The sequence below is a fragment of the Herpailurus yagouaroundi genome, unplaced genomic scaffold (assembly GCF_014898765.1).
Source record: "Herpailurus yagouaroundi ecotype Mexico unplaced genomic scaffold, PumYag 140, whole genome shotgun sequence".
In the NCBI taxonomy this organism is placed as follows: domain Eukaryota; kingdom Metazoa; phylum Chordata; class Mammalia; order Carnivora; family Felidae; genus Herpailurus; species Herpailurus yagouaroundi.
The window spans coordinates 91,917,836-91,932,781 of record NW_024412395.1 but is presented as its reverse complement, the minus strand read 5'-3'; the positions used below and the strand labels follow the sequence as shown (position 1 = coordinate 91,932,781).

General features: G+C 33.0%; 1 protein-coding gene across 2 annotated transcripts in view; it reads right to left on the bottom strand.

Moving 5' to 3' along the window:
* Positions 1-14,946, bottom strand: part of SPAG16 (sperm associated antigen 16) — a 1,036,541-nt gene that overhangs the window by 152,590 nt on the left and 869,005 nt on the right. The window lies entirely within an intron of this gene.

Here is a 14,946-nt window from a genome sequence, read left to right as displayed (position 1 = left end):
TATAGATTAGAACTATAAAGATTTGAGAAGAAAGCAAAGGAGAATACGCAGATTCTCCTTTGGAGATTAGAATAAGCAGAGGTTTTTAGGATAGGTCATAGAAGGCCCTAATCATAAAAGAAGAGAAATAATAGTTTAGACTTCATCAAAAGTAAAAACTTCAGCTTATCAGGCAAAAATTACCCTGTGGCTGAAAAATACCTGGGCAGTAATTACTGCTGAGAGATGTAAGTGGATATTGAATGGGAAGGGGCATGAGAGAACAATTTTCTGAGATAATAACATTTCATATCATATAGAAGAGGTTTGGGTTGCATTGTTTTATGTATATACTGGCAGTCACCAATGGTACACTTAAGAATTGTGCAAAACAAATATTGAAATCTATTCAAATAACATATATGGTGAAATATTGTGAGTAACTGTGATGGTATCTATAACTTAAATGCATTATAATATAAGATTCATTGATGCAAGGATGGGGAGGATAGATGGATAAATTAAGTATAGTGAAATATTAATTATGGAATGAATATTGTAGATAGATTAATGTTCAAGATTAAAATCTTAAAGTGTTTCTCTATTTTAGAAAACACTAGGGCCAGTGTGACAGGCACTCCAATTGAAGTTTTACTATTGGCAAGAGAATAAAAGGTCAAACGTCTCTAAGCCACAAAATGTTTTCCTCACAGGAAAGGGCTAATTACATTTCCAAAAGATAGAAGTGGGTGTGTGGGAGAGAAAAAATGCCAGAAATTCACTGATTATATGATAATGATACACTGATGATTTATTTCAAGCTAGTAACTTTGATTTAATAAAATACTATCTAAAGTTAAAACAATAATAATAATTAGTATTTTTAGTTGTATAATGTATTTCCCTGCTATGTGTATTAAAATGCACCTCCATCCCATTTTATAGATGCAAAAGGTTAAGTGATTATTAAGTTATTATGCCTCAGATCAACAAGTGTCAAAACCTGCAATAAACTCTAATTTTCTATTGCAAATACAGTGCTCTTTGTACCATGATTTCACACTGCTTTTGGGAAATGTTAGTGGTTCCAAAAATTACAAGGAATTTTATTTTTTAGTAGACTTTGCCTAAAATGGTAAATATATTCCTCTGAGAATATTTTTATGACCTATGCATAATAAAACTTTTCCTGCATAATAGAAATCTTTTAAAATCAGTCATGCAAAAGAAAAATGATAACATTGAACACATCAAACCAACTCATTTAAGATTATCTGAAATAGCTGAAATGTTTTTAATCTGGGGAAAGAAATGGAATCAAGACCAGGAGGCACAGACAGCCCCAAACAATAACAACAAATGCAGATTCACACCAAGACATATTGCAATGAAAAAGGCAAAATATAGCAATAAAAAAATAAAATATTAAGAGCAGCAGGATAAAAGGAGATGGTTACATACAAAGGAAACCACATAAGGATATCAGCAGATTTTTCAGCAGAAACTTTCCAAGGCAGAAAAGAGTGGCATGGTTTATTCAAAGTGATAAATGTGAAAAATCCTGCAGCCAATAATATTCTATCTATCAAGGCTATCATTAAGAATAGAAAAGAGACCAAAAATTTCCCAGACTAAAATAAAAGAGTTCATAAACTCTAAACTAGCACTGCAAGAAATTTAAAAGGGGACTCTGAGTGGAAAGGAAAGGCCAAAAATGTCAGTATGAAGATAGAAATACAAAAGCAGTAAGAATGAATATTTCTGTAAAAAATCAGTCAAGGAACTCACAAAATAAAAGGATGTAAAATATGACACCATATACCTAAAATGTAGGAAGAGTAAAGAAAGAGTTCAAACTTAAACAACTATCAACTTAATATAGACTGCTATATGCAGAAGATGTTATACACAAATGTAATGGTAACCACAAATCAAAAACCATTAATAAATATTCAAATAACAAAGAGAAAGAAATCCAAATATATCACTAAGGAAAATCAGCAAACCATAAAAGGGAGAAAGACAAAGGATCAGAGAAAATCTTCAGAAACAACTACAAAGTAAGTAATAAAATGGCAATAAATACATACCTATCAGTGATAATTTTGAATGTTTATAGACTAAATGCTCCAAACAAAATACATAGGGTGACAGAATAGATAAAAATAAGACCCATCCATATGCTGCCTACTAGAGTCTCATTTCAGACCTGACAAAGACACCTGCAGATTACAAGTGAGGGGACAGAGACACATTTATCAATCAAATGGATATCAAAAGAAAGCTAGAGTAGCAATACTTATATCAGAGAATATAGACTTCAGAACAAAGACTGTAACAAGAGACAAAGGAGGACACTATATAATAATAAAGTGGACAATTCAACATGAAGACACAACAATTGTAAATATTTATACAACCAAGGTGGAGTACCCAAATACAAAAAAAAAAAACAATTAAAAAACATAAAGGAAATAATCTATAATAATAAAATAATAGTAGGGGACTTGCACACCCCATTTATATCAATGGACAGATCATCTGAGCAGAAAATCAACAAGGAAACAATGGCTTTGAATGACACACTGGACCAGATGGATTTAACAGATATATTCAGAATATTTCATCCTAAAACAGCAGGACACACATTTTTTTGAGTGCACTGGAACAGTTTCCAGAATATATCATATATTAGGTCACAAAACAAGCCTCAACGAATTCAAGAAGATAGAAGTCATACCATGTATCTTTTCTGACCACAACACTATGAAACTAGGAGTCAACTACAAGAAAAAATTTGAAAAGAACCACAAATATATGGAAGTTAAATAACATACTACTAAACAATGAATAGGTCAACCAGGAAATAAAAGAAGAAATAAAAAGTACATGGGAACATAATAAAGTGAAAACACAGTGGTCCAAAACCTTTGGAACACAGCAAAGTGGTTCTAAGAGGGAAGTTTATAGCAATATAACTCTATTTCAAGAAGCAAGAAAAATCTCAAGTAAACAACCTAACCTAACACCTAAAGAATCTAGAAAAAGAGGAACAAACAAAACCTAAGACCAGCAGAAGGAATGAAATAATAAATATTAGAGCAGAAATAAATGATATACAAACTGATAAAACAATGGAACAGATCAATGAAATCAGGAGCTAGTTATTTAAAAAAAAATGAATAAAATTGAACCTCTAGCCAGACTTTTCAAGAAAAAAAGAGAAAGGATCCAAATAAAATCACAGATGAGAGAGTAAAAATAACAACCAACACCACAAATATACAAACAATTGTAAGAGAATATTAGGAAAAACTATATGCCAACAAATTGGCACACACACATATATATATACACACATACATATACATATATATGTATATACATTGTACATGTATACATATACAAATATGTATATACATTATACATATACATACACATATACATATATATATATATATATATATATATATATATATATATATATATACATACATTCTACCAAAACTGAAACAGGAAGAAATAGAATTTAACAGACTGATTACCAACAAAGAAATTGAATGAGTAATCAGAAAATTCTCACCAAACAAAAGTCCAGGACCAGATAGCTTCACAGGTGAATTCTACCAAACATTTAAAGAAGAGTTATACCTGTTCTTCTCAAGCTATTCCAACAAATAGAAAAGGAAGGAAAGCTTCCAAATTCATTCTACGATGCAAGCATTTTCCTGATACCCAAAAAATATAAAGACACCACACACACACAAAGAGAACTACAGGCTAATATCTATAGATGCAAAAGTCCTCAACAGAATACTAGCAAACCAAATCCAGCAATATATTTAAAAAATCATTCACCACAATCAAGTGAGGTTTATTCCTGGGTTGCAAGTGTGGTTCAATATTCACAAATCAATGTGAAACATCACATCAATAAGTGAAAGGATGAGAACCATATGATCATTTGAATAGGCACAGAAAAACATTTGACAAATACAACATACCCATTCATGATAAAAACCCTCAACAAAGTGGGTATAGAGGGAACATACCTCAATATAATACAGGCCATATATGAAACAACCACAGCTAACATTATCCTCAGTGGGGACAACTGAGAGCCTTTCCCCTAAGATCAGGAACAAGACAAGGATGCCCAATGTCAACACTTCACTATTTAACATCGTAGTGGAAGTCCTAGCCATGACGATCAGACAACAAAAAGAAATAAAAAGCATCCTTTGATAAGGAAGAAGTAAAACTTCCCGTATTTGCAGATGACATAATAATATATATATAGAACACTTGAAAAACTCCAGTAAAAACTACCAGAACTGAAAAACAAATTCAGTAAAGTCGCAAAGTAAAAAATCAGTGTACAGAAATCTGTTGCCTTTCTATACACAACTAAAGAAGCAGCAGAAAGAGAATTAAGAAAACAATTCCATTTACAATTGCACCAAAAAATAATGATACCTAGGAATAAACCTAGGCAAAGAGGTGAAAGACCTGTACTCTGAAAACTATAAAACGCTGATGAGAAAAACTGAAGATGACACAAATAAATGGAAATACATTCCATGCTTATGAATTGGAAGAACAAATGTTAAAATGTCTATACTACTCAAAGCAATCTACACATTTAATGTAATCCCTATCAAAATATCATCAGCAGTTTTCATAGAACTAGAACAAACATTCCTAACATTTGTATGGAACCACAAAATAATTATGAATAGTAAAAGCATTCTTGAAAAAGAAAAGCAAATCTGGAGGCATCACAATTCTGGACTTCAAGTTATATTACAAGGCTGTAGTAATCAAAACAGTGGGGTACTGGCACAAAAACAGACACGCAGATCAATGGATAAACCCACAATTATATGTCAATTAATCTTTGACAAAGAAGGAAATAACATCCAATGGAAAAAAGACAGTGTCTTCAACAAGTGGTGTTAGGAAAACTGTACAGCAACATGCTGAAGAATGAAACTGTACCATTTTCTTATGCCATATACAAAAATGAATTAAAAATGGATAAAGACCTAAATGTGAGACATGAAGCCATAAACATCCTAGAAAAGAGCACAGGCAGTAATTTCTATGACACTGGACATAGGAACTTTTTCTACGTAGGTCTCCTGAGGCAAAGGAAACAAAAGCAAAAATGAACTACTGAGACTACATCAAAATGAAAAGCTTTTGCAAGGCAAAAAAAAAAAAAAAAAAAGTCAGCAAAACTAAAAAGTAACCTGTGGAATGGGAGAAGATATTTTCAGATGACATATCTGATAAAGGGTTAATATACAAAATCTATAAAGAAGTTATCAAACTCAACATTCAAACAACAAATAATCCAATTAAAAAAAGGCAAAAGACATGAACAGGCATTTCTGCAAAGAAGACATCCAAATGGTTAATAGACACATGAAAAGATGATCATCACTTATCATCAGGAAAATGCAAATCAAAACTGCGATATCACCTCACGTGTCAGACTGGCTAAAATCAACAACATGAGACACAACAGGTATTGGCGAGAATGCAGAGAAAAGGAACACTCATGCACTGTTGGTGGGAATGCAAACTGGTGCAGCCACTGTGGCAAATAGTATGGAGGTCCCTCAGAAGGTTAAAAATAGAACTACCTTATGACCCAGCAATTGCATTACTGAACATTTATCCAAAGAATACGAGAACATTAATTCAAAGGGATATATGCACCCCTATGCTATGTTATAGCAGCATTATCAACAATAGTCTAGATATGAAAGTAGCCCAAGTGTTCATCCATTGATAATGGATGAAAAGGATGTGATATATATGCAATGAAATATTATTTGGCCATAAAAAGAATTAAATCTTGCCATTTGCAATGACATGGATAGAGCTAGAGAGTATAATGCTAAGTGAAATAGGGGCACCTGGCTGGCTCAGTCCATAAAGTATGCAACTCGATTTGGGCTTGTGAGTTGGAGCTCCATGTTGGGTTCGGATTACTTAAGGAAATAAAAAAAAAAAAATGCTAAGTGAAATAAGTCAGTGAGAGAAAGGTAAATACCATATAATATCGCTCATATGTGAAATTTAAGAAAACTAACAAATGAGCAAAAGGAAAAAAAAAAGAGAGAGACAAATTCAGCAACAGAAAGCTATACAGATGGTTACCAGAGGGGAGGTGGGTGGGAGTGAAATAGGTGATGGCGATTAAGGAGTGCACTTGTTGTGATGAGCACTGAATGATTAAAATAAAAACTTAAAAAAATATTATTATTTGAATGTCATTCCCCAGAATTTAAAGGGAAACAATAAGTAAACTAAAGGCATTATGTTACTTTATCTGTATTTTATTCCTAAAATTTTAGTAGGCAGAAATAAACATCTCTTTGTCTACTTAGACCCTACTTCAGCAATTTGTGCTAAAAAAGTAGAAACCCTTCTGAGGGGGAATATTGTGGATCACTAGGAATCTGAAAGACCTAAAGATAAGCTATGCCATCTTTAAGTCTAACTAAGACCAATACTAACAGACCAAGTCTAATTTGCACTCAAACACAAATTCCATTTTAATGTACTTTATGTCAAATATCTACTAAGAATAAAATGAATGAGTTCACAAATTCTCTAGTTAATACCCAGGTGTCTAATCTTAATCACACTAAAAAAATTCAGCATTTTAATATCTATAAAAGGAAGAAAACAGAGGTTAAAAGCTACCTTCTTGTTATTACTTCTTGTTATTAATGTTTTGTAAATTAGAAAACAATGTCATTTAAGTTTGCTATGTAGCAATGATGTAAAACTTCTTTGGAAAGAAATATATATAAATGGCCAAATATTAAAATTAAAAAAGATTAGCAGAGTTTAAATCAAAGGGATTTTTGCCATGTTTTCTCTTAAATAAACTGTGGTTTCCTTAGATTTTGGTTTATCATTTTGGTGGTTTACCCCAGTTTATTAGGTTAGAAAAGTATGATGTTTCACATTAAAAGAAGTTTAGCTTCAAACTACCTGCACCATTAAACAAATAAAAAATATTTTCTTTGTCCAGTGGGTACATATAGCACTGTTATTTTAGCATATCAAATGAATATAGTTAAATAAAAATATTTAAACATTACCTTAAACATGTTTTTAAAATTTTTTTAATGTTTTATTTATTTTTGAGTCAGAGAGAGACAGAGCATGAGCAAGGGAGGGGCAAAGAGAGAGGGAGACACAGATTCCGAAGCAGGCTCCAGCCTCTGAGCTGTCAGCACAGAGCCCAACGCAGGGCTCGAACACACAAACTGTGAGATCATGACCTGAGCTGAAGTTGGATGCTTAAACAACTGAGCCACCCAGGCGCCCCAAACATGTTTTGTTTTAAATGTATATTCTTTGACAAGTTGCAGTGTAGATTATGAAATCATAAATAAATATTTTCTAAGACTCAGGTGAGTATAATTTGATACACAAACACACACTTTTCAGTGTTTGGGACATGAGTTGTAGAAAGAAAGAAAAACAGAAGTCATTGCAAAACTGGAGTATGTGGTCAATTTCAAAAATTTGAAAAATAATAATAAGCAAAAGAGAACAAATATTAGAAGAACTGAGATTTCTTTTACACCTTTATTTCCATGACACAAAAATAAACTTACCCTGAAAATTTTAAGTAACCACATGACTAAGCACTATTGATAAAGATAACTGATAAATAATGTAATTATATTTCATTATAGTCAAAATTCTGTATATATAAAAATTAACTCACAAAATTGTTAATCAGTAAATTTATTTTAGAGTTATGGCTAAGGATGCATGTTACTGAATTCTATGGTTTCCTCATTCAAATATTTCAAGAACAGTGTCATCCTATGGGCTTACTCTGTGTCCAACAAATGTACTCCTATAATGTTCTTGCTTACTTTGACTTATTGCCTTAGGTATATTCCAGAGTAGCTATTCGTTTCTGTTTTTCACTTCAAGTTTTCCGGACCTTGAGCTCTCCTGACCTTGTGACTGGAAGCAAATTTCAAGACGGTTGAGTTGGAAAATGAATGTAGACTGAATTGTTGAATCATCATTGAAGGAAAGCTACCAAAAAGAGTCACCTAATCATATCAGACATTTAATGGGTGAAAAATAAGCTTTCATTGGGCTAGCCCACTGACATTAGGGTCTGGTTGTTACTTTAACATAGATAGTCTTCTTCTAACTAATATAGTACCCACACTACTTCTCTCCAAGTAGTACATATTTAGGATGCCCTAAATCAACAGAATTTATAAGTTAAATCTTTTAATCAATATTTTTGCTGCTGCTGCTGCTGCTGCTACTACTACGACTTGAAAATAGTCATATACTTCACACGTACCAGGTTAAACTTAAAAAAAAAAAGGTTTAAGTACTTTTCTCATTCATTAGTTTTGTTTTCCTTCTAAATATAATGCATACCATTAATGTGATTTAACTTTCCATTATGTTATTGTCAATAGTTTTAGTCTTACATTTTCATATAAACCTTTTTTTTCAGTAACTAGTTAACTGAATTTATTGACATGCTATCAATTGTTGCATGTACTGTTTCCAATATCCTATTATTGTCTTCCTTCCCCCTCCACCTCCTCCCTCCTCCTCCTTCTTCATCCTCTCCTTCTCTTCCTTCTCCTCCTTCTCCTCCTTTTCCTCCTCTGTCTTCTTTTGTCTTTAGCATACATCCATGGGTGGTAAACAAATCTTAACTTTTTTTTGCTGAAAAATATCTTTAATTTGTCTCACCATTGAATAAAAAATATATTTTTCATTTTTTTTAAATTTATTTATTTAAATTCAAGTTATTTAATATACAGTATAGTATTGGTTTCAGGAGTGGAAGTCAGTGATTAATCACTTACATATACCACCTCAAAAAATTAAAAATAGAATTACCCTATGACCTAGAAATAGCACTACTAGGAATTTATCCAAAGAATACAGGAGTGCTGATTCGTAGGGGCACAAGTACCTCAGTGTTCATAGTAGTGTTCTCAACAATAGCCAAATTATGGAAAGAGCCCAAATGTCCATCAACTGATGAATGGATAATCCATCAACTGATGAATGGATAAAGAAGATGTATACACACACACACACACGCATGCACACGCATGCACACACACACACAATGGAATACTACTTGGTGATGAAAAAGAATGAAATCTTGCCATTTGCAACAATGTAGATGGAACTGGAGGGAATTATGCTAAGTGAGATAAATCAGTCAGAGAAAGATATCATATGTTTTCACTCATAAGTGGAATTTGAGAAACTTAAGACCATAGGGGAAGGGAAGGAAAAATAAGTTACAGAGAGGGAGGCAAACCATAAGAGATTCTTAAATACAGAGAACAAACTGAGGGTTGATGGTGGTGGGAGTTTGGGGGGACAAGGCAAAAGGGTGATGGGCATTGAGGAGGGCACTTATTGGGATGAGCACATCATGTAAGTAATGAATCACAGGAATCTACTCCTGAAGCCAAGACTATACTGTATGTTAGCTAACTTCACAATACATTATTTTTTTAATGTATTTTCATTTAAAAAATTATTTATTTAAATTCCAGTTACTTAGTATACAGTATAGTACTGGTTTCAGGAGTAGAATCCAGTAATCTATCACTTACATATAACACCCAGGGCTCATCCCAACAAGTGCGCTCTTTAATGCCCATCACTTATTTAGCCCATCTCCCTAAGCACCTCCCCTCCAGCAACCCTCAGTATGTTCTCTGTTCATTTTTATAAAAATCTAGGTTGCAGTTTTTCATCTTCACTTTCAAAATAGTTCTGATTTGTGTACTGGCCTCTATTTGAAACTTCATTGAGGATAAGCAGTCTGAATTTTCTCTCTGATGACACTTAGAATTTTCTCTTTATTGTTCAAGTTCTTCAGTTTCACTCAGTGGGTCTATAGTAAATATATAGTGTGTCAAAGTAAATTTATACTTCTTTGCCTTCAGAGGGCACTATCAATCTGTGGTCTCATGATTTTCTTCATTCTGGAAATTCTTGTTTATAATTTCTTCAAATATTTTCTGTGCCATATAGACCCTTTTATTATTCTTCAAATATACCCAAACTATTTTTGCCTTTTGTGGTTCTGTTTTCAGAAGAGTCTTCTCCCAAGTATTTGCAAGGTTTACACTGTCAAGGTGTTCCAGTCTCTCCATAAGCTTCACTGTATCAGAGTCCCTCTTTGACCATCTTATCTCAAATATCACTCTTCTCTCACTTCTGTTCTCCTACCCTGCTTTAAATTTCTTCATAGTACGAATTATTTATACACCTTACACATTTAGTTGTATATTTGTTTGCCACCTTATCTTCCTAAAATCCAAATCCAATAAAGATTTTTCTCTACTCTTTCATTGTTATATCAAGTGCTTAGAATATAGTAGGTATTCAATCGATATTTTCAGTCAGTGAAATTTCCTCCAACTTCTTATTTTTGACAGTATTGCTAGATAGACTTGTACCTCTTGATATTTTTGTATCTCATTAATTTTTTTTCCATGTTCTGGATTAATTCCTTAATATCAATTTATATCTTAGTCTAGCATGTACTCTGTTTAGTTTTTTATAACTATAACTTTTATTTCTATGATTTCTTATTGGGTTTTTATATGAACTTGTCTTGTTAACATTTGTATGTTTGGTTGGCTGTCTTCTTTAATATTAAAAATTTTCGAATATGGTAGAATTTTGTTTTTTTAGATTCATTTTTAATGTGATCTCCTATGACCTTTTCTCTTTTTCTCATATGCTAATCTCTCCCATTCCAGTTGTTTTGCAATTCTCTGGCCCTCTATTCAAAACTAGTTTTTAAATGGCATTTTGGAACTATTGTCCTGAGATATTGACAGATGCTGTCTTATTTCAGTTCTGGTTTATGAAACTCTGTCTGTCCTAACACATCCCAGCCCAGAACTTACAGACAGTGGGTTGGCATTACTTAGTGTCAGTGTCTTAAACTATAACTTATTGTATCCTCTTGACCAAAATTTAATAGGTACATATTCTGTGTAATTCATTTTTAAAGTCACACTCTAATGAATCATTCTTTCTTATAGGCTTTTACTCAGTCATTAAACATCTATTGAGCATCTATTATCAGGAAGATATTTAGTAAGCAGGAAGAATTCATTCATAAATATGACAGTCGTATCCCTTAGGAGATAATTAACATATGGGAGAGCCACACTAATGCAATGTATAAAAACAGAAAATAAAACAAAACTATTGGATCTCATAGGACTATATTTAGATTTTTTTGGGGGGTTATGATGGAATATATTATCTCAATCATACTTAGCTCATGACTCTTTTAAGATACATAATGAAATTCTTAATAGAGACTTCATTGGTGAAGATTCAAGGAAGCCAGGATTGAAAGCTACAAAGGAATAGAAATCAGGCTATACACACTCAGTCTGTAGCCCTTGGAAATGGTATTTTCAGTTTCAGGTGATCCTATTCTCATGATGCTGTTAGAAAAGGCACCCTATTTGGGGCGCCTGGGTGGCTTAGTCAGTTAAGCATCCAACTTCGGCTCAGGTCCTGATCTCATGGTTTATGAATTCAAGCCCTGCACTCTCTGGTGTTGACAGCTCAAAGCCTGGAGTTGCTTCAGATTCTGTGTCTCCCTCTCTCTCTGCACCTCCCCTGCTCACACTCTGTCCCTATCAAAAATGAATAAATGTTAAAAAAATTAAAAAAAGAAATTGCACCTAATTTAACTCAAATACACCTTCTCTTTCTCAGTGGACCCATGATCTAGTAAATAAGATTATTATTATAGCATGCTTCCCTGAAACAATTCAAGGCACTTAGCTAATATATTTGTGCCAAAAATATTTATGTAGTCAAATAAAAAGATTGGATTTTATTTTTTTCAAATAATAAAGAAACACTTCGTGGCATAAAATAGTTTTCTTTACCTCATGTATACAAATGTTGCCTAAAAACCATTTAAAAATATAGTAGCTTAAAACAAAAATTATCCTATTTCATATTTTCTGTGTCTCTGGAATTCAGGAACACCTTGGCTGAATGACTTTAGCTTAGAGTCTCTCATGTAGCTATATTCAGAGATAGGTTATGAACAGTGGGAAGTTGAAATAGTTGAGGGTTATATGGTTTTCTCTGTATGATCTTTCTACGTGATCTAGTTTGGGCTTCTTTAAAGCATAATGGACTCAGGGCTGGCAAGAGCTTATACGATAGCTCAAGGCTCCAGGGCAAGTGTTTCAGGAAACCAACCCTGAATTACACCAAGCCTCAGATGTTACTACTCAGATGCCGCAACATCTAATAGTAACAAGTGAGTCTCAAGCCCACTGAGATCAGGGAGAGGGATCCTAGACCTCACCTCTTGATGGGAATGTCAAGATCATGTTGTAGAAGGGAGGTTGGATGGAAGATATTGTTACAACCATTTTGGGAAAATACAGTCTGCCATAGCCACTAAGAGCTAAATAGCATCCTATCCTCCGAGTTTATGAATTTGTAAACTACAGGGTCCAAGGATTTGTCCAAAGTACCTCAGTTAGTGGCAGAGCTAGAAATAAAATATGTATCTCCTGACCTGCAATCTCATTTTTTCCTTTGTCAGCAGAGTGCCTCCTAGGGGGTACCAAAAGGAAAATCAAGGCCTAGAAACATGGTTGATACAAAATAACTACTGGGCAGGGAAAAACTAAAATACACATACAATGGGAACATATGCTAGAAATCTGTACATATAATATTTTAACTGAACATATGAATTTTACATTGCAAATTCATGCATTTGATTATTTATTCATTCAAAACTTACTTTAGGCCCTTGAAGTTAGGGGGGAAATTTGAACACATATCAAGTAAATTAAAGAAATTTCTTCTGCTTAGGGATCTACTCTGATAAAAAAAAGTGCAAACATCAAATATAATATTGAAATAAATACCTAATTTGGAGAACTGAAATTATTTGCTTGAATAGCCCTGAGACACGCTTAGATTTTATAAGTATATGGTCAGATGCTGCTTAATGTACACAATAGAACTTGTGTTCAATATAATGCATAAAACAAAAGGATATTTTCCTTAAGTGTGGAAAATAGGTTATTTGAAGTCCTATAGTTTCTTATGGAAAGAAAAAGAAGCTTCAGAATATGTCCCAAGTTTCTCTCTAAAGCTTTCTGCCAATATATTAATAATTATTTTGGTTATATAGGAAAATGCTTAATGACTTTTTATTTTCTTTAAATTCTCTTTAAAACACCTAATTTTTCAAAGTATAAAAATGTATCATTACGTTACATTAGGTTCTGAAGAAGGTGGTGCCCAAGAAATTTTAGCTGAAGATAATGGAATTATTTTTGGCGAGTGGGAACTGCAAAGTAATTGGGGAGTTGTAGGATGTAGGGAGGGCAACTGTACTGAGTATAGAGTAGATATTAAAAACACCTACAAAAATCTACATAAACCTTAAATCCATGACTTCAGGATGTTGCTCTATAGTCACAATATTCCTGTGCTGTAATATGGCAAATATGGAGCAGTACACAGAAGCAGAAGTTTCTAGGTAGTGTTTGAGGAATGTGCATAATTTTTTTTTCAATATATGAAGTTTATTGTCAAATTGGTTTCCATACAACACCCAGTGCTCATCCCAAAAGGTGCCCTCCTCAATACCCATCACCCACCCTCCCCTCCCTCCCACCCCCCATCAACCCTCAGTTTGTTCTCAGTTTTTAAGAGTCCCTTATGCTTTGGCTCTCTTCCACTCTAACCTCTTTTTTTTTTTTTTTTTCCTTTTCCTCCCCCATGGGTTTCTGTTAACAGGAATGTACATAATTTAAAGTTAGAATGCAAATTCAGACAAAAGTAGATCCAGGGCATTGGAACATGAGAACAACCAATGGTGCCAGGAAACCAAAAGATATCTAGGTCTAGTTTAAGGTTTGGGAAAGTAGTTAAAGTTTAGAGTTAGAAAAATATGTTTGGAATAAAGAGCCATCTTTTTGGAGAAGAGGTAAAGAGGAGAAGACTAAAGAACTTCCAAACATAAGTTTTTAATCTTTTTTTTTAATTTTCAAGTTTTCATTTAAATTCTAGGTGGTCAACATATAGTGTAATATTGGTTTCAGGAGTAGAATTTAAATTCATCACTTACATGTGACACCCAGTGCTCATCGCAAGTGCCCTCTTTAATACCCATCACCCATCTAGCCCACCCCCCACCTACTTCACCTCCAGCAACATTCAAACATAACTATTTTTTAGATTCCAAAGAATAAAAAATATATACTGAATATGGAAACTGATTAAAGTAATCAGCTCAGTTAGCAGGGAGGATCATTATGATAAAAAAGAGAATTTCAATATTAGTATGTATTGAAAACCAACAGAGCATTGGTAGTCATAACAAACTTTTAAAAATAGCAAATATTTTCATGTAACTATTTTGAAAAGTTTTCTAAAAATTAATTTTTAGTTACATTCTAAAAGTTAGAGTAGTATAAAAGTTCACTTACAGCAATTGCTTATTGTATCAATATTTTAACTTACAGTCACTTTTTTCTATCATATTATAGCCATTCTTCAGATCAGAGTCTCAGGTACTATGTTCAGTTCACTAATTGCTCCAAAAACATAGAGAGTAATTTAAAAATCATATACGTAGCCATTTTAAGTATTTATTTTCATAACTTTAGCTTATCGTTGAAGAAGTCACATGCTGAGTGAGCTGAAAATTCTATTAATTAGTTACACGCTCTAAGTAAGCTTTAAATCCCAATTCCAATTAAGTTTACTTATAATTGCATTGAGCTGATTAATATAGGACATGTCTCCAATTTTCATATGGATTCTGATCCATGTGTTATATATATAAAAGTAGTTATTTTAAATGTATTCATTTTAAATGTTTAGTCCCTCCCTTTCTCCCTCCCTCCCTCCCTCCCT